Source organism: Carcharodon carcharias, chromosome 11 (genome assembly GCF_017639515.1).
Source record: "Carcharodon carcharias isolate sCarCar2 chromosome 11, sCarCar2.pri, whole genome shotgun sequence".
In the NCBI taxonomy this organism is placed as follows: Eukaryota; Metazoa; Chordata; class Chondrichthyes; order Lamniformes; family Lamnidae; genus Carcharodon; species Carcharodon carcharias.
Genome location: NC_054477.1, coordinates 38,540,158 through 38,564,681, shown reverse-complemented (window position 1 = coordinate 38,564,681; position 24,524 = coordinate 38,540,158). Strand labels below are relative to the sequence as shown.

The following is a 24,524-nucleotide window of genomic DNA, read 5'->3' as shown; positions in this document are numbered from 1 at the left end:
TTGTTCCTTTCCAACTGTATATCAATTCTTTATCCATACCTCTGGTTACGTCGATTCCCCTGTTTTTTGCAATTAACATTCATTTGTGCAGAATGTTATCAAATGCCCTTTTGAAATCTTGTTGTAAAGTTTCCCACAGTCCACTAGGGTTGTAACATTTTGAAAGTTGAGGAGAAAGCTCAGCCACAACTGTCTGTTTAAGCCATGTTGACCATTGTTAACAAAGTTATTACTGTACAGGTATACTCAAGTTTACTCCTAATTGTTTATTTCATTATCTTACACGTACTGAAGGTAGGTTAATGAGTCTGTAGCTTTGTATGTTTTGTCTCCCTTTTTGAACATGGACATAACAGAAACCTATTTACTAATCTGTTTACCATCTAATACCTCTTCAGTCTCCAGTAACACACTCAAATTACAGAATTTACAGAATGTTGGCCATACTACCTGTGATAAATCTGATCCATAACTGAGGACTTCATTTGTTTTAAGCACTTTTAGTCTTTTCAGCATTTCCTTCACATTGAGCCATTCATTTCACTTATATTATCTCTTCTTGAGAAGGACGTATTGTTCCTGCCCTTACTTTTGAATGTTTTGAGTGTTCATGTAAATACATCTTAGAGACTGACCTCCTTTCATGTTCTTCTGCTAATTTCTGGTCTCTAGTTCTTGTAAGTCACTCTGGTATTGTCTATACCAACCTATTCGCTATCTTGTGATTTATATTGTCTGGGAGCTGGCTTTCAGACTGGCCTCCCTACTACCTATCTGGTTTGAACGATTCTCACTTGCTGTCTCTTTGTTTTGTCGCCCATCTCTTATACCAGTCCTTTTCCTAACTGTTTCCAGTTATTTATAGTGATAAAATTGTTTTTGCCAATCACGCATTTCTACCCTTCATTTTCTTAACAGTATGGCTCAGGGACTAAGTGAGCTACTCCTGTTCCTATCTCCTCAGTAGCTTCTCAAGGTTCAGAAACACTATATAAAAGAGCAATTCATTATCTCAACAAAAACCTTCTGCTAGCACTATGCAGTGCACAACACTCTGATCCCCTCAGCCACCCTGGCTACTTCATTTGATAAATTTTTCAATTACAGTTTCAATTAAGTTCTCACAGGTAGCAACAAAAGAACTGTTGCTCAACACAGTAATAATTAACAATGTCAAGTGGGATTAAGTACACTTAATGTTCTATGCATATCATGTTTGGAACTTTTCCTGGAATAGCATGTAGAATCTTTTGTCTGGTGCTTGTGCAGATCTTTACAATTGGTTCCCAAACAAAAGTATCTTTAGTTGGTGGGAGAGGTAGAGAACCTGGTCCAGACAAGCAATCTTTCAATTCATAGTAGTGGGTAAAAAAAAATCATCACATCAGAATCAAGGGATGCATACATATATTTAGTCATATCACAAAATGCTTTGTCAGATTTGTCGTGGTCTGAATTGTTAAGTCTCCTCCATGTCAGTTTTGCACATTTCATACAGGATACCAATTTCTCTTCCTCCACTTCTGCATTTGTCAAATTTATAAAATGGAAGATATCTGTTTGTTGAAAATATTAAACCTCTGCAGACGGAGTTAATTGATCAACAACAATTTGTATTTATATTGTACCTTTTAGCATAATGAAACATCCCAAAGTGTTTCACACGAGCATTATAAAACAAATATGATACCGAGCCAATTAAGGAGGTCAGATGACCCAAAGCTTGGTCTAAGAGGTGGATTTTAAGATAGTGTTTTAAAGGTGGAAAGAAAGATGCAGGGAGGGAATTCCAGAGCTTAGGGCCTAAGTGACTGAAGGCACGGCCACCAATGGTGGAGAAATTAAAATCAATGCAGACAGACGAGTGCAGACATCTCAGAGGCATGTGGGCTGGAGGAGATTATAGATATAAGGAAGAGCAAGACCACAGAAAGATTAGGTTTATAAGATCAGTCCTCCAAAGTAGTGATACATCTGGTTTAAACAATCTGGAGAATAGTTGGGGCAGAAGTAAATGCACAGCTCATAGCTTTGAATCAAAATGTTTAGTTTCGATTTAAACAGCTATTGTAAGAGATTATGTCCCATTGTACAGAAGCCAAAGCTAAGATTGACTGTTAATTTATTTTTCTGTAAAGTTATTCCTGGTAAAGATATTTCATCTTTTTTTCATAAGCCTGGTGATTGATATGGATTCAAAGGGCTATAAATTCTTTCCATTGGTTCCGATTTTGCAAACAAGGCAGCAACCTTCAGTATTAGGATTTGTCAGTTTTAGAAGTGGAACTTTAATTAAAAAAAACCCTTTAAAAGGGCTAATTTTACCACCATTCTAAGTGTCGGCAACTTGGTAACACTAAAAACTATTTGTTTACTCTGTTAAGAAGCTCACAGGCTGAATACAAGGTGTTATTAATTCAGTGATGTCTTGGATTCTGTTATGTTGCATATACAAGTGTTAATAACTGCCTTAAGCTAGTGATTCCATGGGAACACTTTGCTGGAGCACTTTCTCATTCAGAGTGTAACTGTAACTTATTGATATTTTTGATGACTTCTCGAAACAGGCAGAAATATCACACGCCCCTGCTTCATCCCCCAACTACAAGTGTGCAACAGCTAAGGTACCCGCCAAGGAGTTAGCATTTGAAATTTGCCTGGGATCTGTCTAGGGTACATGATTTTTAAGTGCAGTGTTCAGATAACAGGAAGCACTTGGAACTAAATACCTTACATCATTCCCTTATTCTTCTCAGTCAAATGAAATAGACTTGAACTAATTAATCGAGATTGCTATAAGGGCCGGTTTGAAGGAAGCCCTCCTTGTGTGATGGCTGGTTAGCTCAGATGGTTAGAGCATGATGCCAAGGTCACAGTTTTGGTCCCCATAATGGCCATGCGGCTTACCTGTGTTGAAGCATGCTTGCTGACTCCATTCAGTTACAATCCCAAAAAGATTACTGTCACACTGTGAGACCATTTAAAGTAGGTGACTACATATGTAGCTGCACATGGCTTAAGTAGACAGTTGTGGCTGAGCAGTTATGGCAATCCATTTGCAATCCTCAGGGTTTTCCCATGCGGTTCAAATCATGCCAGAACTACAATACTTGGAGCAAAGGTGTAGCTTTACTACCTTTTGCTCTCAGCTGGTAAAAACCACTTAATTGTGGCACATGGTATGCTGTTGCTGAGGCAAGATTGCTGATAAGACTTCTATTGGTTTTGGATTAAAGGAGACTGATCAGGGTTTATGGCATAAGGAGCAATCTGATAACTGGGATTCTGTGTCCTAACATACTTCCATTCCTGAGAGGAAAAAGTTTAAATTAATCCCACAACACCAATCACCAGGTATGCTGCTCAATATGGCAGGAAGGAAAGAGAAGAATACCTCTGAGTAGGTAAAGGAGCAGTAAGACATTTCGTACTAATTGTGTTTTTCATATTGGAGATTTTGATTTTTTTTCAGTTCTGCGTGAGGCTTCTGCAGACAGGAGCAATATTTGCAATGGTCCAAGGCTCCAGATGGGAATGTAGCAGCAAACGCATTAGACTTCTGGTCACACAGCAACCACGAAACTTTGAAAATATTTTTAGTGAAAAAGATAACAGATGAAGCAAGGCAGTGAGTCGTGTAACCAGAAAATCAGGAGGATAGGAAGGAGAAAAGAGGTGGTTTACAGATAGGTCAATAAACAAGAGGAGAGACGAGGAAAGCAGTGAGCCCACCACTGAGGGCCACATTTACTGTGCAATCCCATCTTAAGTGCAGCTGCAGCCATTGGTGATTCTTACCACCCACCCAAAAAGGAAAAAACACAAAGATATCAGTGATGAGTAAGAAAGTGATCATATTTTCCCTGGAAAATCATATTAGATCCTGAGGGGACTTGACAGGGTGGATGCTGAAAGGGTGTTTCCCCATGTGGGAGGGGCTAGAACTAAGGGACAGAGTTTAAAAATAAGGGGTCTCCCATTTAAGGTGGAGATGAGATTTTTTTTCTCTCTGAGGATCATGAGTTTTTGGAACTCTCTTCCCCAGAGAGCAGTGGAGGTGGGTCATTGAATATTTTTAAGGCAGAGGTAGATTCTTGACTAACAAAGCAGTCAAAGATGGAATGTGCAGTTAAGGCCACAATCAGACCAGTCATGATCTTATTGAATGGTAGACCAAGCTTGCGGGGCCAAATGGCCTATTCCTGCTCCTTACTCGTATCTTCCCATGTATGGTATAATGCTTATGTTCGTCTTCAAGATATATGCTTTTCTACCAGTTAAAGAGTACATTACAGTTTCTCCTTTTGCTATAGCTCATGTTGTCATGACTTCATCTGTGCCACTACCTCAAATCCACAGTATTCTTTTCTCTCCTTAGTGAGTCTTAGCAGTCTTGTGCTCACTTCTTTCTCCTTCAGCTTCAACACCCACAGATGCTACATGTTTCTTTGCATTTCCCTCAACAGCTAAACATCTTTGTAGCTTAATCTCCACAGGTTATCATTTTCCTACAAAATCATTAAATATGGGAGGATTAGGTTTGCCCAGTTTACAGCTGATTATCAGGAGAACCTAACTGTGAACTGGAGACAACTCACTGTACATTATAATGTCATGTGATTTATTAACAAAAATAGTCGTAAACCTTATAACCCGTTGACGTGTCGGGGGTAATCTGTGCCTCCCCGAGGCCCTGGTGCTGTCCCATTTGGAGCAGGGGAGGGAGGGAATCGGTGCAACTCCCACTCCAGCTAAATCCCTCACTTCAAATCCCGACCATAACAATCATGGCTGCTCTTCTCCCTCCACTCCCCTTTCCTGCCCATTCCCCATATCCTTCAATTCCCTGAAATCTGTCCATCTCAGCTTTTAAGCTAATTCACTGATGCAGCATCCACAACCCTCTGGAATAGAGAATTCCAAAGATTCATCATCCTCTGAGTAAAGAAGTTTCTCATCTCAGTCCTAAATGATTTGCCCTTTATTCAGAGACTGCCCTTGTGGTCTACATTCCCCAGCCAGGATAGACCCCTGAGTCTACCCTGACGAGCCCCTTCAGAGTCTTGTATGTTTCAATGAGATGATTTGATGTATAGGATGTCTATGCATTATGTTCTTTTACTGACCGAAACTAAAGTCCAAGATGTAGAACACTTGTGCTTATACCTGCTGGACAACATCAGGGGGCTTGCATTATTTACCGGTTGAATAATGTATGCAGTGAAATATGTAAAGTGGCCATTATCCAAGTAGAAACAATCAGTAGGCTATACAATTCCGATGTCGGGACATCCTCCCAAAAGAGAGAGAGAGAGAGTGTGAGTGATGGTAGTAACCAGCCGATTGCTCCCCACCCACCCCGACCCAAAGCCCAGCGCCACCTTCCCTCAGCCCACGGGGTGGATGAGCTGGGACCAGGCGGAGCGTTTACACCCCCTCCCCACCCCGGGCAGAGATCAGCCCTGTGCGGAGCTAGGAGAGATCGCTGTGCTTTAATCCTGAAGAAGAGGCGGTGTCAGGGGGTAATCTGTGCCTCCCCGGGACCCTGGCGCTGCCCCAATTTGGGGCCGGGGGAGGGGATGGATTCGGCGCAACTCCCACTCCAGCCGGATCTCTCACATCCCGACCATAACACAGCCACAAAAAAAAAAGCTGACTTGCCGCTTCCCGTGCCATCGCCAGCCACTTATGGAGGTATCTCAACGCCCGACCTCTTGTTTCTGTGTGTCTTTTAAAAAAATATTATTAGAATCACCAATCGACCTCTTTCCCGGTGGCCATTTTCCCTCAGTTCGACCGAACTTCCGGTCCGGTACCAGGGGGCGGGGCTGTAGCACCGGAAATCCCATGTCAGAGGGCAGGAGAATGTTTCCAGGTGCAGCAAAGCCAGATCTTAACATCTACAAAGAAAGGTGAAAACAAGACTGGGTGGAAAAAAGGAATGCCCAAGCAGTATACTTGGATTTCTTATAAAATGGTATTTTGATCATGATTAGCTTAAGTATATTGATCATGACATAGGGTACTTGCCAACCCTCCCAGAATGGCAGGGAGACTTATCAGATTCGCCCTCAAACTCCTTGTGGCTCTTAAAAGCAGTCCAGGAGATTTTTAAGTGATAGGATTCCATTAATCGATTCTCGGAGGCCACAGAGTCCGTTTAACTGAACGGTGCATTCGCAAGCAGCACTCTTGTGCAGGCGCAGCGTGATGAGATAACATTTATGTAACAGTCGTGCGTGTGTACTGCACTCACGAACATCGTTGCTTGCTGCAGAGCTCTGCCTGTTTTTCTTTACCCCGCCGGCAGCCAATGCTGAGCCTGAGAGCGAGTGAGCCTTGAGTCGACCCAACCTCGAATTGAGAATGAGAGAAAAATTAGAGAATGGAGCAGCCATCCCAGCCAACAAATAAAGGAGTGAACAATTAAGGACAACCGTGAACTTTCAACTGCCTGGAAAATTCATACCCACCAGCCTAGAAAGCTTTAGAGGCTCCCGGACCCCAGCTGAAAAGAAAGTCCCAACAGCAAGCTCTGTTTCCAGCTCCTGGCTTTGTTGCTGGGATAGAAAAATTGCATTGGCCTAAAGACCAAGCTTAAAAAGTTTTCTGCTGAGAGACTTGACTCAGAGTCTCACACTAAAATAAAAAAAATGACTTTATTGTGCACGGGTTTGGAAATGACAGGTCGAAGGTCAATCGATGAAATCCTGTTCAGAAAGGATCTCTCAGTATAGCTTCACTCTGAGTGGGCAACCTCAACAACCTCATGCCTTAACACCATGGGGACTGGTGCATGCCTAACACTTGGAAATTTTAGTTCCATTACAATTTATATTAAACCATTATGGATTGCAACTCACTTTTTTTTACCAAATTTGGAACAAAATCTGGCAAATTCACAGTTGCCTCTTTCAGTGATGGGCAGCAGCCACGTTCAGCATTTCTGGTATTGAAAAGCAAGTTATTTAAGCACTTTCCCAGGTGGAAGAGGCACTAGCTCTAGTAGCATAAGGACTGCCGTCATTTATTAGCATAGACTAATTCCTTCGGTCTGGTTGCAGGCAGGTTGTTAATGTACAGATTAAAAATTGCAGTGCTAGAATCAATCCTTGAAGGAAGCCCTTGATTTGATGTCTCTTTGAGCTGGTATGGTTGATCACGTGAAACAACAACAATACTTACATTTATCTGAATGATCTGAAGAAGAGTCATGGACTCGAAACGTTATCGCTGTCAGACCTGCTGAGTTTTTCCAGCATTTTTTGTTTTCATTTCAGATTTTCAGCATCTGCAGTATTTTGCTTTTACTTACATTTATATATTCCCTAGTGCAGCAGGATTGTTATCAAACGAAACTTGACACTAAGCCACAAGGAGATATAAGGGCGGATAAACAGAAGCTTGGTCAAGAAGTAGGTTTTAAGGAGCATCTTAAGAGAAAAGATAAGGAGAGAGGTTTGGGAAGGAAATTCCACCACTTAGGGCCTTGGCGGCTGAAGGCACAGGTACCAATAATGGAGTGATTAAAATTGGGGTGCTTAGGAGGCTAGAATTGGAGGAAGGCAGATACCTTGGAGGGTTGTAGGACTGTTGGAGATTTTACACACTCGTGATATACCTGTGAACGTATAAAGAAGATGGACATTTTTACTTTTTGAAATAATAGCATGGAATATGGACAGCCTTGACCCAGATGGAGTCCAGGGGGTCAGATGACTCTGTGATTTCTGCTCAGACAAGAACTAACTCCTGTCTCTGGAAAGACATGAAAATATCAATATCCAGGTGGAACCGCCCTTGAAAAGATATTAATGATGCAAGACTACTTATGGAATTTATAACTCCTATTGTCTGGATATTTACAGAAACGCAAATACAACGGTCCCCCAGGCTTAGTGTCTGTAAACTCAAACCTAAAAAAAAGTATGAAGAAACTGTTCTTATCACAAGCAGCTGCCAATGCCCGCCATTCATTCCTCATTGTATGGCATTGGCTTCTAACATCATACCACCTGTGTGGATAATAGAAGTATTGATTCTGTGATCACATGATTGAAACCGACTTCAGATAACATTTTATTATGCCATAGGCAAGTCAGTCTGGGACAAAGCCCAGAGACCACTACCCTGCAAGAACAGAACCCTGTCTAAACAGTCAACTCAGGTAGTGGGGGGAGGGGGTGCAATTTATTTCCATTTGCAAGACAATATCTCTTTTCTACAGCAGCTCAACCACAACTTCATTTGAATATCCAAAGACTTTCCATCTCCATTTATCTTAAGAAGGAATCCATCAGGCCTGCAATGCTTTCATCTTAAAGGACGCATTAGAAACATGTGATTCGTTTCTTGTTATTCTTTTAATCTAAGTGCATACCTCATCTTTATAATTCTTCTTTTCTTGTGCATATGTGTCTCTGTATTTGAGGGAGTGAGTGTTTTCATTGTGTTTACATTTCGGGTGTTGTGTAAATAAAGATTTATTCTTTCTTTTGATTTAAACTCACCAGAAAGTCTATTTATGCCTATCCATTAAAATCACAGCACTCACTCCCTTTTAAAAAATATATCTTGTTGCGAACAACCGAGATGCGAGGAAAAAGGGGAAAATTTACCCCACCACCTCTCCCTCTCCATAATGGATTAGAGGTATGGAGGAGTGAATTCATGGAGATACTTGAAAACAATGGCAAGAATTGTAAAATTGAGGTGTTGGCTCCCAGTTAAGCGATGTAGGTCAGCAAGCACAGGTGAATGGGACTTGGTGCGAGTTAGGACACAGGCAGCAGAGTTTTGGATGATCTCAAGTTTGTGAAGGATAAAATGTGGTTGGCTGGTCAGGAGTGTGTTGGAATAGTCAAGTCGAGAGGTAACAAGCAAGAATGAGGTGTGGATGATGGAGAGGCAGAGTTGGGCAATGTTACAGAGGCAGAAATAGGTGATGATGGTGCAGATGTCTGCTCAGAAGCTTATCCCAGTCTCAACTATGCCACCAAAGTTGTGAACCATCTGGTTCAGCATCTTATAGTTGCCAGGGAGAGGGATGGAGTCTGTGGCTAGAGAATGGAGTTCGTGATGGGGACAAAAGACAATGGCAATATTTAGTTGGAAGAAATTTCTGCCCATCCAGTATTGGATATTGGACAAGCCATCTCTCAATTTAGAGATAGGAGGAGAGGTCAAGACAAATGATAATATTAAGGAAGATCTGGGTTTGTCAGCATACACGTGGAAACTAACGTGCTTTTGGTTGATGTCGCTGAGGAGCAGTATGATAGATCTTGGGGACATAGATGTACAGGTGTGGGAGCAGGATTGCAAGCCATTGTAGGTGACTCACTGGCTATGATTGACTAGATAAAAATGGAACCAGCTGAGTCCAGTCCTACTCAGCTGGACGATGGAGAGGTATTGGAGGAGGATGGTGTGATCAACTGTAACAAGGGCTGCAGCCAAGATGAGAATGAGGAGGATGAATAATTTATTATCATCACAAATAACATCCTATATGATTGTGACATTGATAAAAGCTATTTTTGTACAGTAGCAGGGGCAAAAATTTGGGAAGATTCAAACATGGAGTTCTGGTAAAGAAGGCACAGATTTGAGCAGCAGAGGCACATTCAAGGACTCTGTAGAAGTAAAGGAAGTTGGAGATGGGGCAGTATTTCGTGAGGATGGAGGGGGAGAAGGGTTGATTTTTTATGATGGGAGAGATAACGATGGCAGATTTGAAGGGAAGGGTTTCATTAACAAAGATAAAAGCAAAAAACTGCGGTTGCTGGAAATCCAAAACAAAAACAAAACTACCTGGAAAAACTCAGCAGGTCTGGCAGCATCTGCAGTGAGGAGCACAGTTAACGTTTCGAGTATGAATGACCCTCATCAGAACTAAGTAAAAATAGAAGAGAGGTGAAATATAAGCTGGTTTAAGGGGGTGTGTTGGGGGGCAGGTGGGACAAGTAATGCTGGATAGAGGGCCAGTGATAGGTGGAGATAGCCGAAAGATGTCACAGTCAAAAGGACAAAGAGGTGTTGAAGGTGGTGATATTATCTAAGGAATGTGCTAATTAAGGGTAGAAAGCAGGACAATCAAAGTACAGATAGCCCTAGTGGGGGTGGGGTGGGGTGAAGGAATCAAAAAAGGCTAAAAGGTAGCAATAAAACAATAGATGAAAATACATTTAAAAATAATGGAAGTAGTTGGGAAAAGAAAAATCTATATAAATTATTGAAAAAAAAGGGGGGGATTGGAAAGGGGGTGGGGATGGAGGAGAGAGGTCATGATCTAAAATTGTTGAACTCAATATTCAGTCCGGAAGGCTGTAAAGTGCCTAGTTGGAAGATGAGGTGCTGTTCCTCCAGTTTGTGTTGAGCTTCACTGGAACAATTCAGCAAGCCAAGGACAGACATATGGGCAAGAGAGCAGGGTGGAGTGTTGAAATGGCAAGCGACAAGGAGGTCTGGGTAATGCTTGCAGACAGACCGAAGGTGTTCTGCAAAGCGGTCACCCAGTCTGCGTTTGGTCTCTCCAATGTAGAGGAAACCTCATTGGGAGCAACGAATGCAGTGGACTAAATTGCGGGAAGTGCAAGTGAAATGCTGCTTCACTTGAAAGGAGTGTTTGGATCCTTGGAAGGTGAGGAGAGGGGAAGTAAAGGGGCAGGTGTTGCACCTTCTGCAGTTGGGGGGGGGTTGAGGTGCAGGGGGTGATGGAGGAGTGGACCAGGGTGTCCCAGAGGGAACGATCCCTGCAGAATGCCACCAGGGGAATGAAGGGAAGATGTGTTTCGTGGTGGCATCAAGCTGGAGTTGGCGGAAATGGCGGAGGATGAGCCTTTGAATGCGGAGGCTGGTGGGGTGATAAGTGAGGACAAGGGGGACCCTATCATGTTTCTGTAGAGGAAACCGCATTGGGAGCAACGAATGCAGTAGATTAAATTTATGAAAGTGCAAGTGAAATTCTGCTTCACTTGAAAGGAGTGTTTGGGCCCTTGGACGGTGAGGAGAGGGGAAGTAAAGGGGCAGTTGTTGCATCTTCTGCGGTTGCACAGGAAGGTGCTGTGGGAGGGGGTTGAGGTGTAGGGCGTGATGGAGGAGTGGACCAGGGTTTTCCCGGGGTGGGGTGAAGGGAAGATGTATTTGGTGGTGGCATCATGCTGGAGTTGGCGGAAATGGCGGAGTTTCATTAACAATGTCAGCTAACATGGGAGCAAGGATGGAAGTTAGGCAGTCAGCAGTTAAGTAGGAACAGGGTGGTGGATCAGGAAGTGAGCCTCATGGGCAAGATGAGTTTGGAGGGGGCATGAAGATAGGAGAGAATCTAGAAAAAGATGCAAGTTCAAAGTTAGGGCAGGGGAAAACTTCAAAGGAAATTTGAGCCAGGAAAAGGAGGAATCAGAAGAGGCAGTTGATCAGATGATATAAATAATAGTGACAAAGAAGTCTATGAGCTCCTCGCACTTGTTTTTGGAGATGAGGACGGAAGAGATGGGGAGAGTGTTTAAAGAAGAAGGCTTGCAGTAGAGAACAGAAACTGGGGTTATTGTTGCATTCCAGAGTGATCCTGAAACGCTGAGCAGTTTTGGCAGACAGCAGCAGGACCAGATAGTGCTATGTGGTCCAATCAGTTATGGTGCTGAGTGGTTAAGCCAGTTTTCTGTTGTATTCATTCCCTTGGACTAATGGGACAAAAATGCGGGTCTTATAGGGGGAACCAGGGCATCAAGGGTAGAAGAAAAGTAAGCTTGATCAGACTGGTAACAGCAGGAATGTTGAGGTGAATGAAGGGCCACAGGCTAGACAGATCTGATTTTGATAGTGCACTTGAAAGTAAATTGGGAGAGAGTTTTTTTTTACAGGGGTGGACACAGGAGAGTGTGAGAGGAGGACCCTGGGACAGGCAGTCAGCAGCACCTAGAGGAGAGTGCGAGAGGAGGACCCTGGGACAGGCAGTCAGTAGCACCTAGAGGATCTAGCATCTTGTCTATACTCGAGCAGGAGTAAGGGTAAAATAAAAGCAAGTGTCCATATTCTATTTAGTTAAGACATGTCTGGGGAGCTCAGTCCTGTGATTTGCACATCCTGTTCTATGTGCAAAATCCTAGATGCACCTGGTGGTCTGGATGGCCATATCTGCAGGAGGTGCCTCTGACTGGGGCAACCCGCGCTCTGGGTTTTGGAGCTTGAGCGGCAGCTGGGGGCGCTATGGTGCATTCACTAGGCTCAGATGTTTGTGGATAGCACGTTTCAGGACATGGTCACCCGCAGCTTAAGGATGTGCAAGTAGAGAGGGAATGGGTGACCGCCAGACAGAAGAAGGGGATCGGGCAGGTGTGAGGGTATCCCCCCGAGTGCATATCGATCGCAAACTGTTTTTTGGCCTTGGAAAATGGTGAGAATGACGGTTCCTCTGTGGAGGCCAACCAGAGCAAAGGCCATGGCACTGTGGGTGGTCCAACTGCTCGGGGCGAGGAAGAAGTGTAGAAGGACAATAGTGATAGGGGATTTGTTAGTGAGGGGAACCACAGTAATAGCTGCTATGGTCACCTTAAATCAGTTTGCACTTGTGTTGTCCTGCGGTCAAGTACTGATTGACACACATGTTAACATAAATACCTTCCTTTTGATTACCATTTTATTTGGTATAAAAGGTTAATTTATATCAGAATAAAAACAAGTAAGACAAAGACCCAGGTAATAAATTTGGAAAAAAGCTGATTTTAAGGGATGAGAATGGAAAAAAAAAACTGGAAACATTTACTGACAAAGAAAGAAATAGAACAGATGTGAGAAACATTTAAAACGATCACCAAAGAATCCAGGAAAAATATATCCGACTAAAAGCAAAAACAAACTATGATGTCTGATAATGATATGATACACAATCTATGGTGTAACGTTACTGTATAAAGAAATAAGAGCAAAATTGAAACAAAAAAAAAGCTATTGTGATGAACTCTGCAGTTTTTAAGAAGCTTGTTTTCTTTTTGAGATTTTCCCTGGCCAAAGTGAAACTGAGCTAGTTTGCTGAGAAATGGGTATAATTGGATTATCTGGCTGTAACATCATTTCTGAGAAGTTAGACTCTGGTGAAGTTGCTACGGAAATGAAAGCTGGAAATCCAGAAAAGACAAATAGAAGCTAATTGCAGGTGTTTGTGCTGCAGAGGAACTCGCATAGAACTTCTGGTATTCGGGAGAATAAGCAAATCCGCCTAAGAAAATGGTCAGTTTTCTGTTAAATAGTTGAAGTCTCCATGTTATAAAAAAGATATAGAGGCACTGATGAAGGTACAAAAAAGATAGGTTGATACCAAGGCTGAGAGATTATACCTTTCAGGAAAGATTTTACAGACTGGGCTTTTTTCTCCTAAAACATGACTGAGGCATAACCTGATAGAGAACTTTAAGATTATGAAAATGCTCGATAGGGTAGGTGGAGAGAAGATGTTCCCACTGTAGATGACACCAGAACTAGGGGCCATAAATATATCGTAGTCACTAATAAATCCAATTGGGAACCCAGGAGAAACTTCTTTATATAGAGAGGGTTAAAATGTGCAAATTGCTACCACAGGGAGCTGTTGAGACAAATAACATTTAAGGGGAAGCTTGACAAACGCATGAGGAAGAAAGGAGGCTGGTGGTGCATAAACACTGAATCAGAGTCACAATCACAGAATTGTTACAGCACAGAAGGAGGCCATTTGGCCCCTCATGTCTGTGCGGGCTCTCTGAATTACCAATCTACCTATTACACACAATCACAGAATTGGGCCTGTTGGCTGAGTAGTCTGTTTCTGTTCTTTAAATGCAACGTATGTGATTATTTTTTAAAAACACTTGATGATATAAATGAGTCATCCTATAATGAATGCCTGCACTTTGATTTTGCTGTGTGGTTTTTTCAATTTTCTTAACGCAGTGAAAGTTTGAGGATTATGAACAACATTATTATGTTTGATCTTGATTTCAGGCAGTTGAATACAGGCTGGAATTTCATCTTGGATTCTGAGATCCAAAAAATTGATTGAAGCATCAAAATTTCTTTTGACGTGCAATTTTAAAAGCTCGAGGTGTGCTGTGGACAACAATATCAGCTATGTTGGAGTGAAGAGTCTGCTGAGGTCTTGGAGGTAAGAATGCAACAGCACCATCTACCTTGGAAACTTGGAAACTTAGAGGACTTAGTCAGAGGTGAATGCAGTAGATTGGCATAATTGTGACAGAAAAGCATGGCAACCCAGAGAGCCACTATGGAAATAGCATGACAAGAAACTATTGCAGAAAGTGTGCCGTAGAATCTCCATTAAGGGGAATTTTGTTCCAAAGACATTTTCAATGTGAAATCCCTTCCCTGAAATATTCCACAATAGTTTTTTGTATTTCTTACCTGTGAGGGTTCTTTCAAGTGTAGAAGTGAGTAAAGACTAATGCATTGTTCCTTTCCCATATGCAACACCTTCTGCCTAAGTGATGGGTTTATTGCAAGTGAGATTTGAGTCACTGCATCAATACCTTTCTTACAGGGGAGAACCCATTTCCAACAATTGGACCTCTTCTCAATCCTGTCTTGGGTTTGGAATGCCAGTGCTGTCTAGAAATGATTCGAGGTTTGAATTGTTGAGAAGTATGGATATTGCTGTTATAAACATGTTACTTAACTTAGACTATTAACACAGAATTGTAGGATCTGGCTGTAAAATTTTAAAAGCCTTATGCAAGACATGAGATTGGGGCAGATTTTTCTCTTTTGTGCTTGGTCATTGGATAATTGCCTAGGTGGAAGTCGTAGAGCAGGTGGATTTAAGAGAAACCAGCTTGAATTGCTGTCTCTGCCAGGAATAAAGTTTTTAATGCAGAGTTTTAGTTTTACAGATTTTAATACAGCATAGGATTTATCCACACACAGTGAAGTAAAGGCATAGTTTATTTATTTTGTGCTCATCGATAGTCAAAAATTCTACTTGCTGCATAAATTTAATTTGAATATTAGGGCAAAAAACCCATTTTAGGATCTGCAAATACTCTGACACACATAAGGAGGAATTTTAATGTGGCTAGTTGGTCTGTTTGGTATAATTTGTGGGGGGTTGAGATGAAAATGACCACAAAATGGAAACCACTGACTTCCTGCTTTCAGTCTTTTAGAATAGTAGGGTCACAGAGCATTATGGCACAGAGGGAGCTCATTTTGCCATTTCACCATCAAATCCATGCTTGCTCTCTGTAGAGCAAACCATTCAGTCCCATTCATCTGCTCTAGACTGGTGGACCTGCAAGTTTATTTCCCTTAAGTGCCCATCCAATTTCCTTTGGAATCATTGATCATCTCTGCTTCCACCACCCTCATAATGCAGCAAGTTCCTGATCATTAGCACTCGCTGTGTAAAAAAGGAAAAATTCTTACTCGTATCCCCCCCTATATCTTTTGGCCAAAATTTTAAAACTATGTTCCCACCAGCTAATGAGAACAGCTTTCCTTTGTCTATCTTATCTAGACCTGTAATAATCTTGTACACTTCTATCAAAGCTCTCCATTACCTCCTTTTGCTCCAAGGTAAACAGCCCCAGCTTCTTCAATCTAACCTTGTAGCTAAAATCCCTCATCCTTGGGATCACTCGCACGTATATCCTCTGCTCCTTCAAGTCATTATATATAAAGATGATATTTAATGGGGAGCCAATCTGCATCCTGGACCACCTTTGGGAAACTTCCCCGGCAGTGGGAATGTGTTGGGGAGCTGACTCCATGTTGCTCTCTGCTATTTCCCTGGCCTTCCCACTTCCAGGCCTGTCACCCTGGGGCCGGGAAAACCCTGCCCAAAGTTTCAGGTGAGAAAGAAACCTTGCATTGGAATGGGAAAAAGTTAGAGACTTGACAGATTTTAAGGAAGTAGAGATGGAAGGGAAACAAGGGAGGGGAGGAAAGAACAAAAGGGATAGAATGAAAGGAGAGGTTGAACTATGAGGGATGATGGGAGAGGTCAAAATGGGGTGGTAATGGGAAAAGAAAAGAAACAAAATATGTGTTTAGAAGAATATTGATCTCACTCATTCTCCACCCTTCTAGAATCACAATGGGGTCCCCTTGATTTTAACTTCCAGCCCACCATCCATATTCAGCAGATCATCCTCTGCCAGTTTTGCCACCATCAAACACATCTTTCCCCTCCTCTCCACTTTCAGCCTTTCAAAAGTACTGTTCTCTCCATGACACCATGGTCCACTCCTCAAATCATTCCAAACACCACTTCCCTTTCTCACCTTACCTTTCTCCGATGCAACATCAGCCCTTTTACCCCCTCCCTTCCTGCTATCCAGGGCCCCAAAGACTCTTTACAGGTGAAACAGCAATTTACCTGTACTTTTAATTCATATACAGTGAGGATGTAGTCCCTCTACATTGGAGAAACTAAATGCAGACTGAATGACTGCTTTTTAAGAAACCTCCATTCAATCCGCAAGTGTGACTTTGAGCTTCTGGCAGCCTGTCATTTTAATTCTCCATCCTGCTCCCACCCTGTAATCTCTGTTCTTGGCTTCCTAAGCTTCATTGGAAAAGTTTATCAGAAGATGGAGGAACAGCACCTCATCTTTTGATTCAGCTCTTTACAGTATTCCTGACTTAACAGAATTCAACATGACCACTGCTGCCAGTTTTTTTGGGCAGCAGCAGCTGGCAATGGTTCTGTTATTCCCACTCATATCTCCTCTAGATCTGTTTATTTGCTTGTCCCATTATCTACCCCTTTTGCCTTACAATAACATCCCTTTAATCATTTAATCTTTCCTACCTTCCACTCTTTCACAGACCTTTCCTTTTGCTCTTGTCATCACCTCACCATCTATCCCTGCCTCTGTCCTTGCTTAAAACCTGTTACCTTTCTAACCTTTTCCAGTTCTGATCAAAGGTCAACGACCTGAAATGTTAATTTTGTTTCTCTGTCCACAAGGTGCTGCCTGAGCTGCTGAGTACTTCCAGCATTTTCTCTATATATCTCTTGAAGTTATAACTTACAACAGCTAAATCATTACCAACAGTTGGTGTCTGAAAAAATGGGACAAGTGGAAGGAAGTAAGCAGTTTAACTTGGATAATATCAGAGGACTGGAGGACATAAATACAAAATTCACATCTCAAACAAGTCTAGGGAGTGAAAAAATAAAAACAGAAAATGCTGGAAAAACAGTGGCCAGAATTTTATGTCCAGCGGGCGGGCGCGTGCTTGGCCTGTCCGGCCGCGAAATAGCAAAGGTGACGTCAGGCGAGCATCCCGAGGTCATCGCACACTCACACGATATTGTGCTCGGTGTGCAAGTGCGGCAGTCAGAAGTGCACCCACTGACAATTAAGTGGGCAATTAAACCCATTGAGGAGGCAGTTGAAAGTGATTTTTCATGGCCTGTTCCACTTTTACGGTTGATGGACGGGCCAGGCGGCCTATACATTTTTGCTCAAACCTCGATCCAGGGCGGGATGAAATTTCCGTGGGGAAATAAAATAAAATGAGATATCTGGGCACTGGTTTTTTTTATGAGGTATGCTTTCAGGTGCTTGATTGTGCTGCATGGACGTATTTTGCAGCATTTTTGTTGTTTTGTTTATTCTGTGGAGATCTGCGGCTCCCTGAGGCAGCTGCCTGCCTACAAGGAGCTCACTGGAAATGCTCACCGGCATCTGCCGTGACTTTGGTGCTCGCCCTCTTCCCGCCTCCACCGGCAGTGCTGAGCCTTTCTCAGTGCGCGATTCATGCTGGCTGGCCATTAGTTGGTCAGCCAGTGTGAAATCACGGCTGGGGGCCCGTTTCCCATCCGCTCACAGGCCCACCGATTGTGCACACCTGACGAGCAAAACATTCAGGACAGCAGGTCTGTGGAGAGAGAAACAGTGTTAATGTTTCGAGCGCAATATGGACTCTTCTTTGGAACTGAAGAGAGGCAGGAATGTGAGGGGTTAATTTGGGAAGGCACCAAACACAATGAGAGGCTTTGTCGGGAACATGGAAAGGTGAAGTCGAGGTCTCTGAGAGAGTGCACAAACCTTCAAACAACTCGTCCACCCTATCCTTTAAGCACCATCTGATCTGCATGTGGCAGAGCTTGAAGAGTGTGCATTAGATTTGTCAGCCATCTCGGAACCCAGTGAACCGGGGTGTAAGCAGGTCATCCTCAATCCTGAGGGACTCGCCAAGGAGAAGAAGTAGAATGGATCAGCTCTTTATGTAGAGCTGCTGAAGAGCCTTTGCTGCCTGTTAGCATCATGATTGGTTGAATGGTTCAGGCCGTAGCACAGCCCAATGTCACAAGTGTAGGACCTTTTATTTAAATATTTTGATCAGTATTTTAAACCATTCCACTGAATGCCGTGAATGCCAATGGTGGAGCTCAAACTAACGTGGCAGGTAGCACACTTTGATGTGGAATAAGCATGTGTGCACCACCTGGCACATTAGATGATAGGTGCCTATTTTACGCCTGGAAAACAGGCAGACACCTTATGTAAGTGCATGGGATTACAACGTGGTATGTATGCAACACAATTTGTGTTTAGAGCAAATCACTGCAGTAAATTCCAGGATGCTGAGGATGTCAATTTAAACCAGCTGAAACTGGAAAAAAATTGCCAGTAAGAATATGCTGTGGGAGCTCAGCAGGAGGCAGATGTAGTTTGGAAAAAAATGTCATTCACAGTTTTGTTCCAGGAACTGATTAACTGAGCTCATTCACTGAAGACTTACTATATTGCTACAGTTAAGTGAGTCCTCACTTAAATTTGAGGATACATTCTTAAAATCACGACTTTAAATGAAACGCATTTCAGTGAATCATTGATTCCTATGAGAAGCTATGTGAAAGCCAGGATTGGGTTCCTTTGTCATTCTTCGTCCAGAAAAACCAATGTACAGGTTGAAATACTGCACCATACATCCTAGCTGAAATAACTTGCAAAATAAAATACATCACTAAATATAAAAGAAATACAACATACAATACAATTTAAAATGTTTAAGAATTATAGTACAGTCACCTACATTATAGAACTTTTAGACTGACAAGGCTCTATCAAGTGGCGGAACCTGGTCAGTGCAGGTAGCAGCTGAAGGCAGGGGCTATCTGTACTGACCAACTTCTGCCACCGGACGGAGCCCAGGACTTTAGTGCAAGTTCAGCTGCAGAGCTGGGGTGGAACAGCAAGAACAGACCCTGGGGACTAAGTTAAGAACAGAAGCTGGGAAGCAACACCAGAGCAGAGGCAAGGCTGGCAGCAGGAGGAAGAGGAATTGATGGTGAGAGGGGAAGCGCTGCAGGAAAGGTCATGCAAGCAGACAGAAGCGGAAGGCTGTAGCAAGCGAGGTTAAAGTGAAACTGGCATGGTTAAATGGATATATTGACAGTACTTTATTAACAACATTAAGGTGAAAAATCATTAAGTGATTTTAAGCGAGTACTTTCTCTATTCCAGTTTAATTCACTGCATGCAGACAACTGTGATAAAATTAATCCTTCTGTTGCACGTACAAGTTATGTCATAAAACGATTGTGCAGTTCTACTTCTTCAGGAGAACCCTCTTTGTGTTTTAAGCTGGTCAAAGATTATTTCCCCTGAATTTAAATGATCCTTGAAATCCCAGGACTGCTAAATGCTTCAGGGGCTAAAGCACATTGTTGGGGCAGAGCACTGTGCACAGTAGGTCTCGTCAAGCCTGATACTGACACAAGGGGCAGAATTGTCCCAGATTTGCACTAAGTGCGGTAGCTGGTGGGTAAAATGACATTTTGCTCACTGGCCGCGATGGCGGGTTTTCATGCCGTATCGGCCCAAATCCGCTGCAACACTTATGCATTCCCGGGAAACACACGGATTTAAAGACCAGCCGTGCTCACAAATCTCAGTGTTTCCAGCCCTCTACAGGAAGACGTCCATGAAAGGCAAAATGACTGCAGTGTCACTGGAATGCCATTTGGGTGCCATGGAGACCCGCCATGATGCCCTCTACTCCTGCTTTGGCTGCAGTAGCATCACCGCTCCAGCATGGCAGGCGATGGTAGTGGTGATCAGTGCCAATGCTGCACAGAAGAGGTTGACCATCTAATGCAGATAGAGGGTGAATGATCTCATCCGTGCAGCCAGGATATGGCAACCATCTCGTCGCTCTAAACTCTCACACTCAAATCCATCACACATTCACTGGCATTTCACTCACTGCCAGCTTCAGGGACATCGCCACCCATTCTCTCACACACACCCTCACATGCCCATCTGGCCTCATCTCCTCTGGAGACTGCTTCCTCAGCCCTCATCACCTTGAAGCCACTTGCACAGATCAACATGTGCCCCTACACACAACCTGGGATACCCTCCTTCCCCAGTACAGCTCTCATCCTGCGGCCTCTTCCCTTGTCTGAGGCCACTCCTCCCCCTTCCCCAAGCAAGACCTTGCCCTGCAGCCATTGAACATTTTAAAATCATTCCATTACTTGACTAGGAGCCAATGTGGGTCATGGATGAACAGGACCCGGTACGAGTTAGGACATGGACAGCAAACCCTTCACTGTCGCTGGGTCAAAATCCTGGAACTTCCTTCCTAACTGCACTGGGAGTTTCCACACCATATGGACTGCAGCGGTTCAAGAAGGCAGCTCAGCACCACCTTCTCAAGGGCAATTAGGGATGGACAATAAATGCTGGCTCAACCAGCAAAGCCCACATCCCATGAACAAATATATAAAAAAGAATTGGACAAGTTCAGGCTTATGGAGGGTAGAATGTTGGAGGCTGGCCAGGAGTGAATCAGAATGGTCAAGACGAGGGCCTGAATTTTGCACTCATCGGGCATGCACGATCGGCAGGCCCAGGAGTGGACGGGAAAGCAAGGTAAAAACTCAGACCCCAGGATAAAAAGTGGACCCCAGGGTATAATGTGAGGTATAAGAGTATAGTGCAAGGGCCGGGGCATATGAAATCCCAGGGTGTAGTGGGAGGGATCGGATTATGATGTAAGAGCACAGGATACTGGAAAGAATGAGACAAAGAAATGACACAGAATCAATTTTGCCTTTGACTTAAATTGTTGTTAGCTGAAGGATTGCTTAATTTATTTCCCTCCTAGGATACAACGTATGCCTGAAGCCAAGCGCCAGGATTCAATCCTAGATGTTTGCCTGGCATTGCTCCTTCGCTTACATTGAACAAGTAGTGAGGAGGCTTTGTAATTCACGTGATATGTACAATATATCAACTAAACATTAAATGTAAGTGCTTCCAAAATGTCTGCATGGTTAGTTTTACAGTCAAAGTTGGTATAGTTTGTATCCCAGTATAGTAAATATGGAACTAGTTTGCCAAGAAATACGCTCCTTCTGGAGAATTCTAATGCGCTGCTGATTAAACAAATTGATGCATTTAAAATTTGTTCATCCTTCACTGCTGTCCTGATGCAACTGGAAGTTAAATTACAGCACTTTATTACCTAACATTTTATATTTTACAAGGAGTTGTTAAAACGTCAAAGGTGATTTGCACATGGTGGACTAACAATATTCAACACGCACAGCGACAAAAGAACAAGATGAATAGTTGAACACATTCTCTATGCTTGGAACAAGATCACATACTTTTTATTCCTAAGAGTTACATAGAATAAGAATGAATAGAAAGTTATCTAAAACAATGGAATTCATTGGATTAGGAATATGCTTAATATTTTTCATATTTTTCTGATGTTCAACATACTCATTTGGGAAAAATTAAGACCATGGGCCATACAGTTTTTAAAGTTTGCTTAGGATACATAGTCTGAGAACTTCTTGCATGTCCATGTTGCCGCTAATGTTTCCTTCTCAATTGTAGCATATCTTTTTTCTGTGTCTTTGTGTGATCTTGAGGCAGAATAAACAGGTCTACATTACCATCTCTTTGTAGTTGGAATAAAACTGCACCGTCCTGTAGACATTGCATCTGCCACTACTATCATTGGTAGTTTTGGATCATAGTTTGCTAAAACTTCAGGAGAAATTAGAAGATGCTTGATCATCTCAAAAGCATTTTGCTGGTCCACATTCCAACATTACTGTTGTCTCAACAGCTGTCACAACAGATCATTGGTTTCTGCCAAATTTGTAGGAGCTTGCCTACTTGATTGACCATTCCTAGCAAACCCTGTAGTTCTGTGATGTTCCTGGATTGTAGAAACTCTCCAATCACCTTTTTTTACTGTGGGTTGGATGTTATTCCTGGGGCTTGCATGATGTGCCCTAAAAATTTAATCAAAGGATTTGCAAATTATATTTCTCATTTAAGGTCAAACCTGCATCCTGTAGAACTTTCAGGACTGCTCTCACTCTACAGTCATACTGTTCCCCTGTGGAACCATGTGCAAGTATGTCGTCGATATGGCATATTATTCCTTCTATGCCTACTAAGGTCTGAGCCATTGTTCTGTGAAATATTTCTGGAGTAGATGCAATTCCTAATGGTGATCTATTAAAGCAATAATGACTGAATGGTGTTTAGAAGTGGTCAATGATCTGGATTCTTTATCCAGAGGCAACTGCCAAAATCCACTGTTTGCATTCAATTTGGTGAATAGAATACTCTTGCTAGTTTGGCAAGGCTCTCATCCACTGAGGCCGCCAGGTGGATCTCACATTCCACCAGTTTGTTAGTTGAGTTAAATACACGCAGATTCTAATTGAGCTGTTTGGCTTTGAGACTGTGACCATTCTAGAACACCACTTTGTCATTATGGTTACTGGAGAGATAACCCACCCCCATGCTGTAACATTTGCTCAATTTCACCTAAGGAAGGGTGAGGATCCACCCTCAAATGTAAAGAGGGAAATTGGTTTAGCATCAGCTCTTAACGTAACAGGGTATTCAGTCTTCAGTTTTCCCAAACCTGTAAATAATCTTGGAGATTCATTCCTGAATGTGCTACTGTAATGCGTGTTAGCAACTTCATCAACTTTATAGATCAGCTTCAGTTCTAAGCATGCCTTCCTGTATAATAATGATGTTTGTGGTTCTGTATGATGTACAGAAGTTTAATGATTTCTCTATCCTTGTATGTTAATTTTGCCAGCTACTGTCCTATGACTTTCAGTTTAGTCCCACTTGGATCTTGTAAATGGATGGTAGTTTGTACTGCCCTAATTAAAGTTAGATGTTCTCTCGTTTGCAAGAGATCTGATAGCTTCCATGCTTGTCCTACTGTAATGTGCTTAAGCTACTTTATTTCATCGGTAGGACTGAAACACCTGCCCTTGTGTCTAACTTAACTCTGTGGGGTGTCCATCCATTTCAACTTTAATGTTACAGTATTTATTTTAAGTTTCGCGTACTTCATGTACTTTCATGTACTTCTAGTTATTTCCTTTATCTGTGGTTCTTCCACTTCTTGCATGTGGTTCGGCCTTAATACTTTCCTTTCTTTTTGCAGGCTATCTGCATTTTAGACCAGAAGACAATTTTAAATTGTCCTATTTTTCCATGGTTGTGGCACTCTGCTCGCCCTGCTGGGCATTCTTCCCTCATGTGCAGGCTTTGCCTGCCGCACCAAGAGCATTTCAAGATGGCGGTTGGATTATTTTTTGGCCTTTCTCACGGGCCTCTGCTTTGATGTGCTTTCCCTCTTCTGGCCTACCTCACTCATTAATTTCCACAGACCTCACTTTTCCCATAAACAAACACTCTATTTTGTTTTCTGAGCTCAGTTTGCCTCGCGATTTGTACTGCCCTAATTAAAGTAGGATATTCTCTCATTTGTGAGAGATCTGATAGAGCTTCATCCAGGACCCCAACCACTATGTGATCACGAATCAATTCATCCCACAATGTTCCGTAGGCACAATTTTCTGCCATAGGTCATCGATGAATGAATCCATGCATTCACCTGGTCTTTGTTTTTGCTTGTTAAATTTTGCCCAATCTATAAATAATTTTTGCGAAAACTGAAAAATGAATCAACTGCCTGGAGGACTTAATTGTAAGAGCTTGAAATCTCATCAACTCCCTGTCTCACTATTACATCATCGGCAATAGCTCCAGCTGCATGGAGTAATGTACTGACCTGATCATTTTGTTCCTGTTTGTGCAAACCAGAAGTGGTTCTGTGGCTGGAAAACCTCTTTCGCTGGTTGTTCTACTGCTGAGCATGTTGCGAGCTTTCAGTGCTCTGGAATGGTTCTAGGAGTGATGGTGTGGATTCCATGCTTATACCAAACCCTGGAATTATTGCTACTGCACTGATGTTGCTTCTTGATTCTGGCCTGTGATCACTGCAGACAGACTCTGGATCTGGGTCTCAGCTTGCATTTGCTGCACCTGCGATGCTCCGATGTTCTACTAAATATTTGAATCTGTTCCTTTCGTCTTTCTTTTAAAGATCTCTTGCTTGCCAGGTCTGTAGCTGCTTCTTGGAGATTTTTCCGTGTCTTTTACCCATTGTTCACTGCCACCATATTTTGTCATGTATTCGCAGTCTAGGTGGAGTTTTTTGGGGCTTCTCTACTTTCCTTA

At 42.6% G+C, this 24,524-nt stretch overlaps 1 protein-coding gene across 11 annotated transcripts in view; it reads right to left on the bottom strand.

The window, feature by feature from the left end:
* supt20 (SPT20 homolog, SAGA complex component) overlaps nucleotides 1-5,820 on the bottom strand; it is a 92,013-nt gene extending 86,193 nt beyond the window's left edge. For 8 of the 11 annotated variants that reach the window (XM_041198534.1, XM_041198536.1, XM_041198538.1 and 5 more), the window contains exon 1: nucleotides 5,662-5,811. The gene's annotated coding sequence lies outside the window, so the exon portion shown is untranslated. Of the gene's footprint in view, nucleotides 1-5,661 lie in introns of all 11 variants that reach the window. The other 3 variants (XM_041198532.1, XM_041198535.1, XM_041198533.1) reach the window with 3 other exon arrangements.
* Nucleotides 5,821-24,524: the final 18,704 nt, after the last annotated feature.